At 47.2% G+C, this 22,117-nt stretch overlaps 1 protein-coding gene across 12 annotated transcripts in view; it reads right to left on the bottom strand.

Annotated features, from left to right (window-relative positions):
• Positions 1 to 22,117, bottom strand: part of cadps2 (Ca++-dependent secretion activator 2) — a 983,842-nt gene that overhangs the window by 912,128 nt on the left and 49,597 nt on the right. The gene's annotated exons all lie outside the window — the stretch shown is intronic.

The raw sequence follows: 22,117 nt of genomic DNA, 5'->3' as shown, positions 1-22,117 counted from the left end.
ACTGGGAAGGGGAAATACTGAACTGTAGCCATTTCCTTCAATTGTTGCAAAGACAGAATTAAGATGCCAAGTTTTGGTGACTTTTTCATTCAATTACAATAATTAAGTATTTCATACAGAGCATCCACTGGGTGTTGCCAGGAAACTAGCGCCTCTTTCACACACACACACACTGGGCAACAGGACAGGCTCCCCTTCTCACCAAGAGTTAAGCCAAAACCCTATAATTCTGTGACAGCACAGAGAAAGGTACTCACTCCGCTGTTGATAATGCCTTTGTGCAACTCTCACACTTGAGGGCAGTGAGGCATTTATCAAGACAAGTACCTCAGAATGCTAAAACAAATGCTCTGTAAAATCAATCTACATAACATTAATTAGACAAACTATGGGAACTAAGCACTATCCAGTTGTTCAGGATTGTTGCAGCCAGCATTCCCTTGAACTGTTGCCTGAAGCACTGTGGATGACAATCTGTAACAGACAAAGAACAATGGTAACCGAAAGCAACATCAGGCCAGTTAATCTTTCTACACTATAGTTACTGACACTGAAGGGAAGGAAAAAATTTCTATGAATAAGATGCACTTTTTACAGGGCTAAAGTCACCAGCCATGCTGCCTGCAACTAAAAATCAAAACTTCAGAGTCCATGTCCAAACAGTATAATCACCACTAGCAACCAACTTTATGGGGAAAAATACAATGCAACAGACACACAGCTGTATGATACTATTGGAGTGAGTTGTATTCCCAAACGGTATACACTTTTTACCTCGCATTCAAATGAAAACCACATGGGCCCGAATATTCCGATCCCTACGGGTGTGTCCACGCTGTGTACACACCCGTAGGGACATCTGAAATGCCGGTTTCAGATATGCAAAGTGCATGCACTGAAAACCGGCATTTCCGATCTGTCAAGAATGCTCTTGACAGATTGGACGCCTGTCCTGGAGAAGGGCCTCTGCGGGGAGGAAGAGTGCCGCTTTCTGGAGCCCCTCCGCCCGCAGAATATCTTTAAAATTCTTACGTCTGTTAAAAGTAGGCGCAAGGCCTGCTTTCACCAGGATAAGAGAGTTGAAAAGTAGTAAAAAAAAAGTTTATTTTTAGCCCTGTAAAAAAAACTTTAATTTCTCAAAAAATGACAATATTTTGTAATTTCAATTAATTTTAAAAATTAGATTTTTTTTTAACTGTATTTAATGTTTGTGTTTTTGGGGGTGATCTCCATTCATATATTTGACAGGTCTATCTGTCAAGTGTATGAAGGGAGATTCCCTTCTTTGATTGGCTCCCCACGTGATCCCAGGGACGCTTGCAAACTACATGTGCCTCTGGGATACGTGGGCCCTGCACACTTGGAGTTCGAGAGGCCCAGCATTGGAACTATACGCACCTCGGGAGCCCCCAGGTAAGTGCATAGATTTTTTCCGGATCGGAGGCTTCCACATGCGGGAAGCCTCCGATCGGAAAATACGGCTCAATAGGTGCCTCCCTAGACCCTCTGCTTATCTCCACCTTTGAAAGCATTCTGAAAGTCCATTTTTTGACCAAGTCTTCATCACTCCTTCATTTCCCCTATTGAGACCCGTTCCGTTTGGACGAAGGTTCACAGAGTTAACTCTGTTTCTCTCTCCACAGATGCTGCCCGACCTGCTGAGTATTTCCAGCATTTTCTGTTTTTATAACCCATGTCTTGTTTTGCACACTTTGTACAAAAATAATAAATTGCAGGACAACGGAGTATTACAATTTAAACTCTTTTAATGAAGCATCAGGTCTGTTCTGACTCACAGCAGCACAGCACCGTGTGGACAAGATGGAGTCAGGACCCCCTGGGTCTTCTAACCAATAGCAGTCCTTACAGATGCAAGCAGGCCAATGGCAACTCAGCATGTGATCACGTGAATATAATAGGTATTCCTTACAGATGCCTGCGGGCCAATGATAATTCAGTATGCAAATGTTACACCATTCCCCTCTTCCTTTGGGAAACATACTGGGATATTTTTCCATGTTTAAGGTGGCACTTACATGCAAGTCGTCTTTGCTGCACTTCATCGTGAAAGCTTTTTCCTCACCACATTGAAAAATCTGTAACCATTTTCTTGATAGTAATGTATTGTAAACAAGTCACATTTTCCTTGCATGCTACATCTTCCAAACAGGATAGCGTGCTTGGGAACAATGTAACATTCAAAATTACAATATATTTAGAACTTGTATTCCTTAGCGGTTACTCTTGTAGATTCTCAGAATTTGTTGCAAAAATTAGGTAATTTAATTAAGATTTTTAATTTATTTCAAACAGCAGAATTTAGTATGCTCCTGAAGAAACTGATCGATTGAATAATTTTAGTGTCATTAGTCATTTTCACAAGTTACAGAAAGCATCAGAGGGGAGAGGTTGATATCATCTGATTTGTCTGTTGCCAGATTGAACAGAAGGTAATAATCTCATCTCAGGCTTCAGATAAACATTGTGAATTGTTTGAACTAGTTTATGACTTAATCTAAATCCCTTGATAAGATTACGTGCTTCTAATCACCCCTGGGTGTCATTTAGATTTTTTTTTTATTAAAAAAGGATACACATGGAACTTATGAGATTGCTTACTTCCGTTTTCTACACCAACCCTTTTTATTAATCCATGTGGCAATGATGATGACCCTGCATGCAGCTGTGGTGATGACATCCGAACTGAGGGATTAACGATTGTCAATATCACAACAAGTTAATTACTGGGATGTAACAGTCAGCCTGTATGGAATTGCTTACACTAATTTGTATCCTGCGACTCTATGACACAGTATGTTGGGGGAAAAAAAAAGGAATGATCTTGCAAAATGGACAGAAAATTATATGGAGCTGGTGCCTGAATTCTGTATGTGTGCTCCCAGCAGGTGAAGCTCCCCACTGGGAGCAGAATTTCATTGAATTGGCCCTCCAATACACCGACTTAGCTCCAGAATCCCCTCCCTTCTCCTGAAGGTGGGTGACCCATACCGCAATCCAGTTTCACAGGTGCCGACAACCATCGAGCACCTTACCCAAATAATCATTCTTTACACGAGTGGCCGGACAGCGTAGGTTGTTGTCTATTCGACTACAGTGGGCTTGAATAGAACAAAGTCTGATCCGACTCACATGGCATTCCAACAAAAGTCACTGGGCAGTGTTGGGAATCCTCGCCAACTTTCCCCCCCCCCCCCCCTTTCTTCCCCTAATCCAAGATGTCAGCATTAGTGCCCCACAGCTTATCTATCCAAGAACAGCCAACCCCGCACAGGCCAGTGAGCAGACCCGAGACCTTCTGGTGTAATGGCTCAGCTTCACACTACATATTTAATTTACCCATCTCGCTTGGGCACACAGGGAGGTTTGGGGCAAAGATTAAGCCCCCAGCAGTGCAGAATTAGCAGCTTGATTTATTTTCAAATTAAAAGTAGCAACTAAATGCAACAGCTTAAAGCATTAGACATATCCACTTGGCTTGCCTCATTAAACTGACCACAGGTTATTACTGCCAAACATAGCACAAACATTAGAAGACATGCCTCAGGTTCTCAGTGCATGTTGACAAGAATGGCTTCCTACCTTTTATAGCAACTGTTTTAGCTCTCAGTTTAACAGATTAAAAGTTCTGCATCAAGAACACAACAATTCCCCTTCAGTAATCACAGTAAAAGCCAAGACACCTGCTTGGCTCACACATGAAAACAAATGGATCCATACGGATGTGTTGGGCATTATACTGTGCTGATAGGGAGACCTGGTGTTGTAGTGCATACTTACTAATCAAGGTCATGCAGATCGATAGTGAGGAGCTGCACAACTACACTGGTCCACTACTGAATTTTGCCAGCTTGGATTCTTCGTGGAAGAACAACAGAAGCTGGGATTGTTCTCCTTAGAGCAGAGGAGGTTAAGGGGAGATTTAATAGAGGTGCTCAAAATTATGAGGGATTTTGATAGATCAGATAAGGAGCAACGGTTTCCACTGGCAGGAGGGTCGGTGAGCAGAGGACACAGATTTAAGATAATTGGCAAAATAATCAAAGGGGAAATGAGGAGTTTCTTTTTATGCAGCATGTTATGATGATGTGGAATATCCTGCCTGAAAGAGTGGTGGAAGCAGATTTAATAGTAGCTTACAAAAGGGAGTTGAATATATACTTGAAAAAGGATAAAATTGCAGGGCTATGAGGAAGAGCAGATGAGTGGGACTAATTGGAAAGCTCTTTCAAAGAACTGGCACAGGCACAATGGGCCAAATTGCCTACTTCTGTGGTGTATCATTCTATAATTTTCTGTTGGGACACCAATACCAGAGTGGCAGCTCCTTACTGTGCATGGAAATCTAAAACAAGGAGGAGAGAATTAAATACAGATCATTGCCTACCATGTACAACATCTTTCCGGATTAGAGAGTGCAAGAGAACATTTTTTTCTTCTCCTTTCTCAACTTCACCTCTAAATGGAGTCTTGGTTGTAATAGGACTCAACAGGCACCTTCCACTACCTTGGTGAAGTCGGGGCTGTTTTCATTTAAAAAAACAGGGTGATTTGTTAGAGGTGTTGAGAATTATAAAAGGGACAGAGTAGGTAGAAATAGATTCTTTCCAGCAATTGAGGGTTCTAGAATGAGAGGACAGATAGAAGATTCAATGAGAGAGATTTAGGACAGGGAGCAGGAGAAACATATTTACACAAAGAGGCTTGCGAGGCTGTGGATTGCACTGCTAGAGTTTGTGATTGAAGCAGAGACCATGTCAACTTTTAAGAATAGATTACATAAATGGGTGAAGGCAAGAGGAATAAAGAGATGTGGGTACAGAGCAGACATATGGACTATAGCTCATGGAGGGTGAACACCAGAGATTCAGTGGTTTCCATGTTGCACTGTCTAGCTATCATTCATGTGAGCTTGGACAGCTGTGTCAGCCGGCACTATTCAAATGAGACAGGCATTACAAACAAGCCCCAACCTGTCTTGACCCGACATTCACGCACGCACCTCCAGCAGATGGCACTGGATAGTGACCAGACAGAGAAAGCCAGACCCACTTTCCTCTGTGGAAGCCCAATTACTGTGCCCCTACTGAAATCAGTGATATACCTATCAATTCATCCAATGAAAAGCGACGAGTTAAGAAAGTAACTATAGGTTTTTATTGGCTAAATAACAGAGCCCACCCTCGTGGGTGATTGGATCCAGCAAGGAGGAATACCAGCCAGTCGACCACCTTTATACCTGGGCAGGTAGGTGGAGCCATGGGCGGAGTCAGTGGTCAGCCCAGGTATAACAGCGCGACAGGAGGCGACCTTGTGTAGTGATACACTATGGTTATCACTGTATACACTGTTGTAACGATATAACAGTGATAACCATAGTGTAATGATAGTGAACGATAAAAGTGGTTTACCACATTCACCCCTTGTTTAGATTTGAGTCCGGTGGGGTGAAGTGTACTACCAGTTCGGGTATGTCAGTCTGTCCGGAGGCCTCGTAAGTTTTTCTGATCGGCGCAGCAGCGGCGGCGGTGTTGCAGTATCCGGTGTTAATGCTGGTGTCTGCGTGGTCGACGAAGGCTCATGGGGTTCCGCATGCCGTCTACCTGGGCTGGATTTGGGGGGGTGGTGGGGGGGTAACGGTGGTGTCTCAGGGGTGCCCGAGGGTGCAAGGTCTCGTAAGGAGACTGTGTCCTCCCGCCCGTCTGGGTATGCCACATAGGCGTACTGGGGGTTGGCGTGCAGGAGGTCCACCCTCTCGACCAGGGGGTCCGTTTTATGGGCCCTCACATGCTTTCGCAGCAAGACGGGCCCCGGAGAAGTCAGCCAAGTTGGCAGCGTGGTTCCCGTAGTCGACTTCCTGGGGAAAACAAACATTCGTTCATGGGGGGTGGCTTTAATGGCAGTGCAAAGCAGTGACCGGATGGAATGCAGCGCTGCCGGGAGGACTTCCTGCCAGCGAGAGGTTGGGAGGCCCTTAGACTTTAAGGCTAAGAGAACGGCCTTCCAGACAGTCGCGTTTTCTCTTTCCACCTGGCCGTTCCCTCGGGGGTTGTAGCTGGTGGTCCTGCTTGCAGCGATACCTCTCGCTAATAGGAACTGGCGAAGTTCCTCGCTCATGAAGGAGGAGCCCCGGTCGCTATGTATATAGTTCGGGAACCCGAACAAGGCGAAGAGGTCGTTCAGGCATTTGATGACCGTGGTGCTGGTCATGTCTGGGCAGGGGAAGGCAAAGGGGAAACGGGAGTACTCATCAATAATGTTGAGGAAGTACACATTGCGGTCAGAGGACGGGAGGGACCCCTTAAAATCGATGCTCAAGCGCTCGAAGGGGCGGGTGGCCTTGATCAGGCTTGCTCTGTCCGGCCTAAAGAAATGCGGTTTGCATTCGGCACAGGTTTGGCAGTTCCTGGTCATGGTCCTGACCTCCTCGATGGAGTAGGGCAGGTTGCGGGCCTTAATGAAGTGGTAAAGTCTGGTGACCCCGGGGTGGCAGAGGTCGTTGTGGAGGGTCTGCAGTCTATCAGTTTGCACGTTGGCGCATGTACTTCGCGATAGAGCATCTGGGGGTTCGTTCAGTTTACCAGGCCGGTACAAGATATCATAATCATAGGTGGAGAGCTCGATTCTCCACCTCAAGATCTTGTCGTTCTTGATTTTGCCCCTCAGTTTGTTATTAAACATAAAAGCGACCGAACGCTGGTCGGTGAGGAGGGTAAATCGTTTGCCTGCCAGGTAATGCCTCCAGCGTCGTACAGCCTCCACGATCGCCTGGGCCTCCTTCTCGACCGAAGAGTGTCGGATCTCAGGGCCCTGGAGGGTCCTTGAGAAGAAGGCCACCGGTCTCCCCTCCTGGTTGAGGGTTGCGGCTAGGGCGAAGTCGGATGCATCGCTCTCCACTTGGAAAGGGATAGACTCATCCACCGCGTGCATTGTGGCCTTAGCAATGTCTCCCTTAATGAGGGAGAAGGCTGCGCACGCTTCTGCCGTCAGGGGGAAGGAGGTGGACTTCATGAGGGGTCTGGCTTTGTCCGCATAATTTGGCACCCATTGGGCATAGTAGGCGAAGAGCCCCAGGGTTCTCTTCAGCGCCTTTGGACAGTGGGGGAGGGGAAGCTCCATGAGGGGGCTCATTCTTTCGGGGTCGGGGCCGATGACTCCGTTCTCTACTACGCAGCCGAGGATGGCAAGGCGCGAGGTGTTAAACACACATTTCTCCTTATTGTAGGTGAGGTTCAGCCGTTGGGCTGTACGGAGGAATCTTTCCAGATTAACATCGTGGTCCTGCCGGTCGCGGCCGCAGATGGTGACGTTATCTAGATAGGGGAACGTGGCGTGGAGCCTGTTCTGGTCAACCATCCGGTCCATCTCCCTTTGGAAGACCGAAACCCCGTTGGTGACGCCGAAGGGAACCCTAAGGAAGTGGTAGAGGCGGCCGTTCGCCTCGAAGGCTGTATACTGGCGGTCCTCAGGGCGGATAGGGAGTTGGTGATAGGCCGACTTAAGGTCGATGGTGGAGAATACCCGGTACTGCGCAATCTGATTGACCATATCAGATATGCGGGGAAGTGGGTATGCGTCCAGCTGGGTGTACCGGTTTATGGTTTGGCTGTAGTCGATGACTAGGCGGTTTTTATCGCCGGTCTTAACGACTACGACCTGGGCACGCCAGGGGCTGTTGCTCCTCTCGATGATGCCCTCCTTCAGGAGACGCTGCACCTCACAGCTGATAAAAGTGCTGTACCGCCTGCTCTTGGTGGCGACGGGTTTACAGTCGTGGGTGAGGTTAGCGAACAGGGAGGGGGGCGGGACCTTGAGGGTGGATAGGCCGCAGGTGGTATGCGGTGGGCGGTTTAAAGGCTGCTGGTTGTCGACTGAGTGGGGGGGGGAGGGGTCCACCGTATGCCAAAGTGACACTTTGCAGGTGGGGTTGGAAGTCAGCCCTAGTAGGACGGCAGCGCAGAGCTGGGGCAGGACGAGGAGTTTAAAATTTTTATACTCCGTGCCCCTAACCGACAGGGTCACAATACAGTAGCCGCTGATGTCTGTAGAATGGGACCTCGATGCCATCGAGATCCGGTTGCACGTTGGCCGGACAGTGAGGGAGTAGTGGCTCACCGTGTCTGGATGTATGAAACTCTCCGTGCTTCCGCTGTCGAACAGGCAGGTCGTGGCGTGGCCGTTTACTTTGATGTCCATCATGGACTTGGACAGGTGATGCGGGCGAGCTTGGTCCAGTGTGACGGAGGCTAGTGTATGGCTGAGCGAGCTGCTGTAGTCTGCGGGTGAGGCGGTGGTCGGGTCTGGCGACAAGGTGGCGGTCGACTGTGGTGGACAAAATGGCGGCGCCCACGAGGTTGAATAAGATGGCTGCCCCACAACTCACGAGGCATTGCTGGTGTCGGTTGCCTTGATCAAAGATGACCGCCCCCACGACGGGATACTGGCATCGGTGGCCTGGATGAAAGATGGCCGCCCCCACAATTCGCATGAGGCACTGCTGGCGTCTGTGGCTCTCCCCCTGCAGGCCTTAGCGAAGTGGCCTTTCTTCTGGCAATGGGAGCAAGTCGCGTTTCTCGCAGGGCAGCGCGTCCTCGGGTGTTTCGCCTGGCCACAGAAGAAGCAGCTGGCGGCCCAATCGCGGGGGTCCGATGTTGCAGCCGGTACCGGGGGTGGCGGTCCCGATCGGTTCTGGGACGCCGACGCTGAGGTAGGTCCCGGAGGCGGCGTTGCGAGGGGTATTGCGGCCGGGGTCGGGCCGGAGTCCCAGGGTCGCGCAGTACAGTACCTGGAATACGCCGAGGTCCCGATGGGCCACTTCCAGGGAGCGGGCGAGGGCTGCAGCTGTGTTCAGGTCGAGGTCCTTTGATTCGAGCAGTCTTTGCCGTGAGTAGTCGGACCGAAGGCCTTTCACGAAGGCATCGCGGATATTCTCTTCAGTATTTTCTGCAGCCGTTACAGCTTTAAAGTCACAGTCCCTGCCGAGTGTTTGTAGCGCCCGTAAAAATTCATCTACAGGCTCTCCTGGCTGTTGCGGGCGGGATCTTAGGAGGTGTCTGGCATACATAGAATTTACCGGGCTCCGGTACTGCTGTTTCAGCAGGTTGATGGCGGCCTCGTATGCAGTAAGGTCCTGTATGAGTGAGAATACTTTAGGGCTCACTTGGGCGGTCAGAACACTTAGTTTGGATCTCTGAGGCACGCCGGATTCTCCCAGGTAGGATTCAAAACAGCTCAGCCAGTGTTTGAAGTCGAGGGCTGAGTTTGCTGCCTGTGGGTTTAGATCCAGGTACGGCGGTCGGAGGGCTCGCAGCCAGGCCGGCTGCTGTGGCTGTTGTAGCTGGGCATCTGGCTGGTCTGACGGGTCGTTAGACATTTTTAAAATTTAGCCAATAAAATTGATATACCTATCAATTCATCCAATGAAAGGCGACGAGTTAAGAAAGTAACTATAGGTTTTTATTGGCTAAATAACAGAGCCCACCTTCGTGGGTGATCGGATCCAGCAAGGAGGAATACCAGCCAGTCGACCACCTTTATACCTGGGCAGGTAGGTGGAGCCATGGGCGGAGTCAGCCCAGGTATAACAGCGCGACAGGAGGCGACCTCGTGTAGTGATACACTAAGGTTATCACTGTTTACACTGTTGTAACAATATAACAGTGATAGCCATAGTGTAACGATAGTGAACGATAAAAGTGGTTTACCACAATCAGGAGTAGGCCATTCAGCCCCTCGAGCTTGCTCCAACATTCAATTAGATCATGGCTGATCTGTACCTCAACTCCATTTCCCCAGATACACTTACTTAACAAAAATCTGTCAACCTTAGTCTGGAATGTTTCAATTGACCTTTCATCCACAGATCTTTGAGGGGAAGAGTTCCAGACACTACCTTTGTGTGAAAAAAAAGTGCTTCTTGTTCTGGATTCTCCCATCAGAGGAAATAGTTGCCTTGTCTCTACCCTATCAAATCACTTTTAGATCTCCGCTCAATCTTTGTCGCACCCCCTCCAAGGCCAAAATATCTTTCCTGAGGTGCGATGCCCAAAACTGAATGCAATACTCCAGATGGAGTCTGACCAAGCCTCTGTACAACTTTTCCCCCCCCCCCCTTTTGTATTCCAGCACCCTTGAGATAAAGGCCAACATTCCACTAGTCTTTCCGATTACCTTTTGTACCCGTGCACTCTCTTCGTGATTTCTGTACATGGACACCCAAATCCCTTTGATCCTCCACAGTTCCTAGTTTCTCACCATTAAGAAAATGTTCCAATTTGTCTTTCCTGGATCCAAAAAGGATCACCAGGTACTTCCTCACATTGAACTCCATCTGCCACTCACTTAATCTGTATGTCTCGGCGATTAATCTTTGCAGATATTTCCAGTCCCTGAAACAAATATTAATGAATATACTTGGGGAGAGGGGGAAGAGGAGAAATCTTAATCCCATTAGATAAGCCTCATCCTGAACAAAGGGAAGAAGAACTCTAAGTACTTACTTCAGGAGTTACTTTTCCCTTTTAAGAGGAAAAAAAGTGTGATAAAAAACTAATGGGTATGTGCAATATTTAGCAACCAGCTCCGAATGGTTATATTATTAATGAGCTGGATTGCCTGGTGGTGCCGAGGGAAATGAAGCAACCTGTGCAATGTGTATAAAACTGTTGGGAGTGTCTGTCTGTGTGTGGAGAGAGAGAGAGCGAGAGCGAGGGCGAGAGACACACATACAGAGTGTGGTGGGTTTAGTTCAGGATTAGCCTGAAGGAAGAAGGTGAGCTGTCCCTCCCTCTCCCACCCCTTCACTCTTTCCCTCCCTCTCTCCTCTCCCTGCCCCTCTCTCCTCTCCCTCCGTCTCTCCCTCCTTTCCTCTCTCTCTCTCTCGCGCGCGCCTCAGGCCTAGCCCGACTCACCTGAGCTGAGCTCCCGCTGCGGGCCACCGCCCCGGAGACACCGTGGGCAGCGTAGCGCCCGAGGCCCGGCTGGAGTCACCCGAGCTGAGTTTGCGCTGCGGCCCGCCGCCCCGGAGACGCCGTGGGCGGCATAGCGCCGGAGGCCCGGCCCGAGTCACCCGAGCTGAGCTCCCGCTCCCTCCGACCTGAAGAGCTCGGCAGTGACATCCTGCAGAGCGGAGAGGCCCGGGTGACAGGAGAAAGCGGAGAGAAAGAGGAGGCCAGTCTTTACCAAGATGGCGGCGATGGCGGGCCGCTGGTTTGGAATCGGGCCCAGCGGTGCCTAGCTCGGGTATGGCTGGCGAGGAGAGTTCGAGGCCTGAGGCCTGCAGGCAGCTCATCCACCGTGGATGCAAACAACCCGCGAGCAGAGAGGCCGGGGTGACAGGAGAGAGGGGAGAAAGCGGAGAGAAGGAGGGTGAGGGTGGGACTGGGGCCTATGGTCGGACAGAGGCAGAGTTGCTCCATTATAAACAACAATGGCCGCCGCTTGCTTTTCAGTTTGAAGGATTAGGCCCCGCCCACACACGCCATGAAACACCCCCCGTGACGCAGCGCGCTCCCCGTAGGATTGGTCAACCTTCACGTCACTCAATGCTAATGAGCGGATTTCCCCCGTATGATTGGCCAACCGCTAATGAGTGGAATTTTGAACGTTTTTTGTCTACTGCCCGAACAATTTTTGTCTGACCAAAAAGTAAATATGCCTAGGACACCCTCCTAATCATAACCTCTCTTTTGATATAACATGTGTAGGTACGCTCTATAACTTGAGTGATGCCCAGACAGACAGACAGACCTATCCTTTTATATATATTGTATTGTATGTATGTAAGATATAAGAGCAGAACTCAAGCCAGGTCACATGGAAAGGTTTTTTAAAAAGTTTTATTTATATATAAAAAGATAGCAGCTCCCAGCAAAACACAGTTTAAAAAGGGGTACAAGTTTAAAACCTAACAGACCTCTAATTACAAACTTACACTTTTGATGGAAAGAAAGGCTTTCAAATTAGAATGTGCAAATTTTAGCAGTATCTATTAAAAATTAAATTATTCCTTTATCCACCATGTAAACAGAGAATACCCATTTATTTTAACAATACCTCTTAAAATAGCCAACAAAACAATGATACATGAACACATTAAGCATGCGTATATTATTCATAGCCTAATTGAGGCCTAACTTTTATTCCCAGGATTCTTCAGCTGGGAACTACTAGCTGAAAGCATCAGAAGTACTTTGATTGCAGTAAACTGATCTCAGCACAACTGGAGCAGGAGGTAAAGCTGGCTCAACAAATAAGGGGGAAGAAAGAAACGAGAGAAAGCCCCAACTCTAATCGGAGAATGTTGAGCCTGCCTGCTGCCAACACTCAGAACCAGTTAACAATGTTGTGATAATCTGGTAAGCCAGCAGCATGTTCTCTGCACTACCAATGGCCCTTGCAGACTTATTCCCGGTCCTTGATCACGATAGCCTGCAGAGCACAATAACCAAAAAGGAGGACAGATGGCAGAGTCAAATTCATCTTTCAAACAGCTTCCTTTGTAATATTCCTGCATTTAGGGCTTTATTAAAAAAGGTTTCCAATAAATTTATTAATTTCAATGCCGGTACTCAAATAAAATTTTTGAAAAGCTCATTTGAGATACAAGTCTGAAAATTACTAATGCTGATACTCATGGACAATTACCAAACACGTTGGTGCAGCGTTTCTCTGTCTGCCGTTATAAACGAGCCATCACTTCTCTCAACCCCTCCAGTCTCTAAATTGTCAGACTGCTTGTCTGACATCCAGTTCTGGATGAGCAGAATTTTCTCGAATTAAATATTGGGAAGACCGAAGCCATTGTTTTCAGCTCCCGCCACAAACTCCGTTCCCTAGCCACTGACTCCATCCCTCTCCCTAACATGTGTCTTGAGGTTGAACCACACTGTTCGCAATCTTGGTGTCATTTGACCCTGAAATGAGATTCTGACCACATATCCGCAGCATAACCAAGACCCCCTATTTCCACCTCCGTAACATCGCCTGTCTCCGCCCTTGCCTCAGCTCATCTGCTGCCGAAACCCTCATCCATGCCTTTGTTACCTCCAGACTTGACTATTCCAAAGCACTCCTGGCTGGTGTGGTGTATGTAACCGTTCCACCTTTAAGAGAACTATTTTAAGAGATGCACTACCTTATCTTGGCTGCTGTATACTGTAATACCGGTGGTGACCACACCGGTATATAAGTGCTGTGTAATGATTTATTGGGCAGTTCAGCCTGACCTTCGACTAGTAAAGACCTGTTGAATTTATTCTTGTGGTCTGTGTGCAGTGATTCTTATTAACAATAACTAGAACACACAGACTTAACAGCTGGCCTCCAACATTCCACCCTACGTAAACTTTGTGGTCCAAAACTCAGCTGCCCGTGTCCTAACTCGCACCAAGTCCCGTTCTCTCATCACCCCTGTGCTCACTGACCTACATTGGCTCCCGGTTAAGCAATGCCTCGATTTCAAAATTCTCATCTTTGTTTTGAAATCCCTCCATGGCCTCGCCCCTCCCTATCTCGAATCTCCTTCGGCGCCCCCCCCCCCAACCACCACTGGAGATAACTACGCTCTTCTCATTCTGCCCTCGAGCATCCCTGATTATAATCATTCAACAGTTGGTGGCCGTGCCTTCTGTTGCCTAGACCCTAAGCTCTGGAGTTCCCTGCCTAAACCTCTCCGACTCTCTAACCCCCTTTCCCCCTTTAAGACTCTCCTTAAAACCTACCTCTTTGACCAAGCTTCGTCACCTGCCCTAATTTCTCCTTATGTGGCTCAGTGTCAAATTTTTTGTCTTTTAATACTCCTGTGAAGCACCTTGGGATGTTATATTACGTTAAAGGCGCTATATAAATAAAAGCTGCTGTTGCATTGGTTACAAGAATGATTACATTATCACCTAAATATACATGCCAACCCTCTGTGCTTCACCCGCCCTTTAATACCACCCTTGGTTCCGTTTCTGGCTCCTGCTGTTGCTCCAGAGACTGGAACTGTGCCATGGGAGGAAATTCTCTCCACAAGAACTGCAATTCGGCCCAATTTAACAATCTCATCTTTGACGTGTAGATACGGTGGCACTAAAATTCCTGAGGAAAGCCTTGGGAAAAGGATCAGGTGGAGAAGCAGATCTTCTGCCTGGCCACTGCTGATATTTCTGACCCTCTTGGAAATCCCAGAGTGTAGCTCCTTTAAATATATATTTTAGGTGGGTGCCTATGCCGTTTCTAGCACCTCTGGGGTACCAGGTGGATGCACCATGCCACAGGATCAGCAGGATTTTGGAACCACATTGTGAGGTGCTGCAGGTTTTCTCTGTTGAAACAGTCTTTAAGTTCTCAAACTACCTTCCCCTCCCCACCCACCCCAACGTTCCCAGCAACACTGTCCACCAGCAACACCCAGGCATCCAGTTTTGCCAAGAGGGAAATCGATCATATGAAATATTTTCATTAGAAACACCCACTCAAATAATGGGGTCTATGTATCCAGCCCAAGTGCCTGGATTTCCAACAGGGCCGAGAGGGGGATGGAACCTTGCCAGATCTCAGCTCTGCCCCTCCACAGTAGGACCACCCTCCCCCAAACCCCAGAAGTTTCACCCCAAGTATCTCTCCAAGATTAGGTAGTCCCTCATTTCCTGGGGTAAATGAAAGTCTTCATGAAGGTACCATTGCATCACATCTACATCACAAGCCCCAGATTAAGATTGGATGCCGGGTAAATTCAGACAGCGGTCATTAGTTTTATAGTAAGAAAAAACCATGAACAGCTAACGCATCATCCAATAATCCAGTGACGGAGAGTGTGCATCTATTTAGTTACTGCAAAAAATTTGCTGCAATAAAAACTGTAGCAATTGATGTTCTACTGCCCTCGACTACTAGTTTTCTACTATTTCTTAACTTTTAGTGGCTTCCACCCGATATCATTGTCTACGGATATTAAAAGGCAAATTATTGCTAGATTGTAAAGACTTGGGACAGGATAAATTATTTGAAGAGCCAAGGGACTTCCATGTTCACATCAGCAAAGAGAAACTTGTAACTGCCATCCCTGGCTAGTTCACACAGTAACCCCATTAAGCGACCTCATCAAGAGCAAGCAAAAGTGATGAATGCAATGCGCGTGCTAGTGCATCCGATCCACTGTCTTGTGGTGAAGAAAACTGTGCGGCAAAGGGAAGCGGAGCTGGTGGCGGGTGGCAGCCTCAGTGTAGATGTTACAGTAATCAGGCCCCACACTGAAACTCACTCGCTTCAGGCGAGCTCCGTTCCCAGCTCGCGCCTTGGCCCGTATAAACTGGGGACATGACTACTCCACCGGCTGGGATTGCAGCAGAACCCCAGGTTTGGAGGAAGCTGGCAATGGGACAGCACCACTGTGCCAAGCAGCGAAAATAAATATTGGTATGAAGAATGATAGTACGGGAGCAGGAGGAAGGTGCTGGTTTGCCTGTAGGGCTTCTCGATTTTGTTTAAGGTGGCATAGCGCAGGTGTAGAGACAGGGAAAGGGAGAATTGCTATTCTGTGGTAGGGAAACAAACAGTCGGTAATGGCTCAGGTGATTTAATGAATTTAATTTCACAACCTGCCACAGTGGTAGTCGAACGCCTGATTTCTGGCTCGCTAGTCCATTACCACTAGGCTGCCGTGCCCATATTTAGATCAGTGCAGTTTAAATTAAACTGGCCGATCACTGTGCTGCACCATGACATGGTATGTTCCAAGTTCATGGCTGCAGTCCCAGAACCTCAGCCAAAGCCACTGGTAGAGAGGTACAGAGTGGAGACAGAGAGAGAGAGAAAGGAAAACAATTTGTGGCTCATTGGCATCAAGCCAGGCCAGACCTCGGAGTCAGTGAGCAGAAAGTTATACAAGGGAATTGGAAGTGGCCAGAAGCAAGTTATCAGTCTAGTCTCCTGGTCGGGAATGCGGTCACACCCACCGTGGCGAAAAGGGTTGGATTCTAGGGACACAGATACATTGCACCTCCTTGACAGCTTCATGGGAAGGAAAAGGGGATGGAGGGGGAAGAGAAAGCAAATTTGAGAGGTTAGAAAACGAGCAGGAAATATTGTGGCACATTAGTTATGCCATAATTGTATGGAGCTCTGGTTAGACCGGATCTGATGTACTATGTTCAGTTCTGGGCACTGCCCCTCAGGCAGGATGTACTAGCCTTAGAGTAGGTGCAGCTCAGATTCGCACCTACTCTAAGGCTAGTACATCCTGCCTGAGGGGCTAAAAGGGTTAAATTATGAGGACACCTTGCATCGACCATGCCTGTATTCCCCGGAGTATTGAGGTGTTTAAAATGATTAAAGGATTTGATAGGGTAGATGGAGAGAAACTGTTTCCTCTGTTGGAGAAGTCAAGTTAGAGTCAAAATTAGAGTTAGGCTGTTTGTGGGGGGGGGGGGGGGGGGGAGAAAAGAGAGGGAGGTCAGGAAGCACTTCACACAAAGTGGAAATCTAGAACTCCCTCCCCCAAAATGTTGAGGCTGAGTCAATTGAAAATTTAAAAAAAAGTGATAGAATTTTTTGTTAGGCAAGGATATTACAGAAGCAAGGTAGGTAGATGGAGTTAAGGTACAAATTAACCATGATCCAATTGAATGGCAGAACAGGGCTGAGTGACTGAATGGCCTACTCCTGTTCCTATATTCTGAAAGGATTTGAAAAATAATTGAAGTGTACAGCTTGTTTTCTGTTATGTGGATTGCCTACCATCCTGCCATTTACACAGCAGTTCATGTATGTGCAGCACTTCTCCATGGCAGTTAAAGTCTGGCCAATCCTTCTGAACAACTATTGAACAACTGATGTTCTTAAGTACTTACTAAAAGATTACGAGGAATGGAAATGGGTATATCTTAACCTAGCTTATTCTGCTGGAAAAACAGGTATTTTATAATGCCTTCATGTATTGAAATCAATTACAAATTTGTGAACCAGAAATGGAGACTATACAATTATAAATGATGAATATTAGCAGTTTCTGAATTTAGATTATCTGGATAACCTTGACTTAGTGACCTCACACTCCTGGGCTTCTTTGAGCCTCGCTCACTTGGAACCTCAATCCAAAAAACTGATTTCCAGCATTTATTACAGAAGAGTTTCTTAAAAATAAGAATGTGTACCATGACCAAGTTTGACACAGCCTGTATTTAGCCAAAATTCTGAAGCAATGTAAATTTTTTAATTTTCAAGCTCCCTGCAGTACGGTTTCTTGGGTGCTGGCAAGCCTCTCAAAGCTCAAAAAGGCCATTCTTCACGTGTTAGCCCAAACAGCGAGTTTAGGCAAGCCATTGGACCATAGAGGGCATCACATCCGAGCCCAATCCTGCAGTCACTGGAAAAAACATTATAGACTACAATCAACAATAACTTGGATTTATATAGCATCTTTAACATAGTAAACATCCCAAGGCGCTTCACATGAGCGCTAACATCTTGTGTGGCTTGGTGTCACATTTTATGAGGACAGGTGACCAAAAGCTTAGTTAAAAGAGCTAAAATTTTAAGGAGCGTCTTAAAGGATGAGGCAGAGAGGTTTAAGGGAGGGTATTCCAGAGCCTAGACAGCTGAAAACACAGCTGCCAATAGTGGGGAGATGAAAATTGGGGATGTGCAAGAGAGACAATAAGTGCAGAGATCTCAAAGGATTGGAGGAGGCTAGGGATAGGAGGGGTGAAGCCATGGATGGATTTGAAAACATGGATGAGAATTATTATTATTTTCTTAAATCAAGGCGTTGCTGGACCAGGAGCCAATGCAGGTCAGTGAGCAGAGGTGACGGATGAATGGGACGTTGTGCGAGTTAGGATATAGACAAGTGTGTTTGAGGAGTTCAAGCTTACGGAGGGTGCAAGGTGGTAGGACATCCAGGAGAGTATTGGAATAGTCGAGTCTAGAGGTAACAAAGACATGGAGAAGGGTTTCAGTAGCAGATAAGCTGAGGCGGGGCAGAGATGCGCAATGTTAGAGGTGGAAGTAGGTAGTCTTGATGATGGAGCAGACATGGGGTCAGAAACTCGGCTTAGAGAAACCATATTATAAACCTCTAGATTTAGCAGTCCTTTTAAAAAGGGCTTTGCACCAATAGAAAACACAGGTAGGTAGCTGTTAAGTCTGTGTGTTATAGTGATAATTACTACACAGACTACCAGAGTAAATTCAACAGGTCTTTTTACTGGTTGGAGGTAGGGACTATACTGAATACAATGTTACTACACAGTGCTTATATACCGGTGTGGTCATCACCGGTATTACGTATACAGCAGCCAGAGAAAGTAGTACATCTCTTAAGGTGGAACAGGCTTAAGTTCTCTTAAGGTGGAACAGGTTACATACACCACAATCCTCCCTTTTTAGCTTAACAGTCATATCCCCATTTAACATAACAACATATATAACTTCAGGTATAACAGTTCAAAGGTTCAGTCTCTCAGGAGGCTTTCTGATGCGGCTTGGATAACGCCTCTCAGTAGTCTCTGATTCTTGTTGTCGAGGTGCCTCCTCTATTTGGTTTCCAATGTATTGGGTGTCATCATCATCATCAAGTACATTCCCTGCCGAGGTAGATGCTTCAGGTTCATTAACGTCTTCCACAGTTGTCTCGGTCACAACCATGGGTTCGACCCTTGCTCTCGACTCTACCAGTTGATCCGCATGACGCCTTATCACATTATGACCAATATCTACTGTGTACATCAGAGGTCCTTGTCTGGCCCGAATTGTTCCGGACTGCCATTTTTCGTTTCCATAGCCCCTTGCCAACACTGGTTGTCCTACGTCGAAAGTTCGAGTGGTCTTGTTGTTAATATGCCGAAACTGTTTGTTTTCCACTTCCCTCCGCACATTTGGTTTTAACAAGTCCAACTTGGACCGCAACCTCCTGTTATAAAACATCATGGCAGGACTTTGGTTAGTCACTGCATGATCGGCGTTTCGATATGACATCAGGAACTTGTCGACCTTGTGTTGCAGCGGAATCTGATCATCGTTCATGGCCTTAATTGCCTTTTTGAATGTCTGGACAAATCTTTCAGCCAACCCGTTTGTCGCCGGATGATATGGGGCAGAGGTATAATGTTTTACCCCATTCTTCAAGAATTGTCGGAATTCTTCCGATACAAACTGTGGTCCGTTGTCCGAACAGATCAGTTCTGGCAATCCGTTCCTTGTGAATATTGTTCTTAACACCGCAATTGTCTTTTCTGAAGTAGTGGTATTCATCTTGATGACTTCTGGCCATTTGGAATGTGCGTCCACCGCGATTAGGAACATGGAGTCCATGAATGGACCAGCAAAGTCAATGTGTACGCGTTGCCATGGGGTTGAAGGCCATTCCCATTTGGTGTAGCGGTGCTATCGGAGGTGCATTTTTCACTTTTTGGCACCCAGCGCAGCTTTTCGTTAACTCCTCAATCTGTTGGTCAATACCCGGCCACCATACATAAGCCCCAGCAAGACTTTTCATTTTAACTCCCCCCAGATGACCTTCATGCAGTTCGTTTATTCCTCCCAAGTTAAGGGAAAGAGTTTTAAACACTCTTGTCCCGTACATCAAGGTACCATGGCAGACGGACAGCTGGTCTTGCCTTGCCAAAAATGCCGGTAACAGAGGATCACCCCGTGTTGGCCATCCTTTCACTGTCACCTCGTAGACTCTGGACAGTGTCGGGTCGTTCCTGGTTTCTCTTTCAATACTTGCATTGGTGACAGGTAAACACTCGATGGTCGAATGAAATAACTCAACAGGGTCAACTTTCGTTGTGTCTTCTTCTTCAGGTAGTGGCAGGCGCGACAGCCCATCAGCATTGCCATGCTGTTTCGTACCTTTGAATTCCATTTGATATTGATGTGCCCCTAGGAAAAGAGACCTTCTCTGGAGACGCTGCGCTGTCATCACCGAAACACCCTTCTTAGGGTTAAAAATGGATACCAACGGTTGATGGTCTGTCAGAAGTGTGAATTTTTGGCCCTGCAGGTAATGATTAAACTTCTTCACTCCCCATACAAGGCTAAGAGCCTCCCTATCGATCTGCGCATAGTTGCGCTCAGCGGAGGTCAATGATCTGGATGCAAACGCGACTGGCCTTTCCGTGCCATTTGGCAACCTGTGTGAGAGTACTGCCCCAATACCATATGGAGAAGCATCACAAGCCAACCGAATAGGCAGTGTCGGGTTGAAGTGAGCCAACACTTCCTGAGGCGATCAATTCTTTGCTTTTGCGAAATGCCTTCTTACAGTTTTCGCCCCATTCCCATGGTACCCCTTTCTGTAAAAGAGCGTTTAACGGGTGCAGTACCGTGGATAGATTTGACAGAAATTTATGGTAATAGTTAATTAATCCTAGAAACGACCTCAACAGACATTCTCTGGAGCGGGAGCCTTTACAACTGCCTCAATCTTGTCAGGAGACTTATGAAGTTCCTCCTGGTCAATGACATGGCCACAGTACGAGATCCGCTTCTGGAAGAACTCACATTTCTGCCGATTTACCCTAAGTCCATACTCTTTCAGTCTGTTGAGCACCAGTTCCAAGTTTGCGAGATGTTGTTCATCACCATCACCTGTGATCAGAATATCGTCCAGGTAACATTGTGTGCCTGGAAGTCCCTGTAATACCTGCTCCATGGCCCTCTGCCAAATTGCTGGAGCCGATGCCACTCCAAAAACCAGCCTATTGTACCGGTACAACCCTCGATGCATGTTGATCGTGAGGTATTGGCGTGACTCTTCCTCAACCTCCATCTGCACGTACGCCTGCACCAGGTCTATCTTGGTGAAGTGTTTCCCGCCAGACAATGAAGTGAAAATATCCTCAATCCGCGGAAGCGGATACTGCACCGTGTGAAGCACCGGATTAACGGTGATTTTGAAATCTCCACAGATGCGAACCTTCCCTGGATCTCCTGGCTTGTTGCTCACAGGACGTTTCATAACGGGAACAATGGGCGTAGCCCACTCACTCCAATCTACTTTAGACAGTACACCTGAACGTTCTAGTGCTTCCAGTTCTGCTTCAACAGTAGGTCGTATTGCATAGGGTACCGGTCTGGCTTTAAAAAATTTTGGTTGTGCATGTTCATCAATCTTGATGTTTGCCGTAATTCCTCTCAGTGTTCCCAGTCCCTGCTGGAACACCTCTTTAGCATCATCCAATATTCTGCACAATCGTTTAGGTTTGACATCTGTTTCCCCGGAATCTACCGTTAGTGCCTTCAAGGAGTGCCAGTCCATATTCATTTTCCTAATCCACTCCCGTCCCAGTAGTGGTGGACCTCCTTCAGGTAGCACATATAAGTCCATTACTTGGCTTTCTTCGTCCTTGTGGACCACTTTTACCTCTATCTTTCCGATGGGGTACACTCTTTGCCCCGTGTATGTTTTCAATATAATCTCCGTATCCTGTAGGGGAATATGTTGGAATAACCTTCTGTAATCTTTCTTATTCATGACCGTCAATGCCGATCCAGTGTCCAATTCCATTTTTACTTGGACTCCTGCTATCTGAAGAGTGACCCAAATTGTCTGGAGATCTGCATCCTTACCAACGTTGTGTACTCTTAAGCTATCCAGTTCATTACTGCTGGCGTCTGAATCGGACTCCTGTTCGGTCGAACTGTTCTTTGTCACCTTGTGTACCTTTATGTATTTTCCTTGCGGTGACTTTTTGTTGCTGGTCTTCTTTCCTGACCGGCATACTTTAGCTATGTGGCCAAGCCTGCCACACGTTCTGCATTCTTGGTTTTTAAACCAACACTGGTTCTGATCGTGCATTGTGTTTCCACAATGATAACATTTGACAGAACTCAAACCCAATTTGTTTGTACCGAGTTCCAGTGACCGTAGCTGCATTACTGCCGTGCCTCTCGCTGCGGCTTCGTGTGCTGCTGCCATAGTGACCGCCTTCTCAAGCGTCAGCTCATTCTCCTCGAGCAGTCGCTTTTGTGTATCCTGTTTAAATAAACCACACACAAATTTATCTCGTAGTGCCTCTGTCAGTCCCGTTCCAAACTGACAATATTTTGCTAGCTTACGTAATTCCATCAAATATTCAGCATTGCTTTCATTCTGCAGCTGCCTTCTGTC

This window comes from Somniosus microcephalus, chromosome 16 (assembly GCF_052327205.1).
Source record: "Somniosus microcephalus isolate GS21.2 chromosome 16, FLI_Smic_1.0, whole genome shotgun sequence".
NCBI classification, from domain to species: domain Eukaryota; kingdom Metazoa; phylum Chordata; class Chondrichthyes; order Squaliformes; family Somniosidae; genus Somniosus; species Somniosus microcephalus.
Note: the sequence above shows the minus strand (reverse complement) of the source record. Positions and strands in the feature narration are given on the sequence as shown.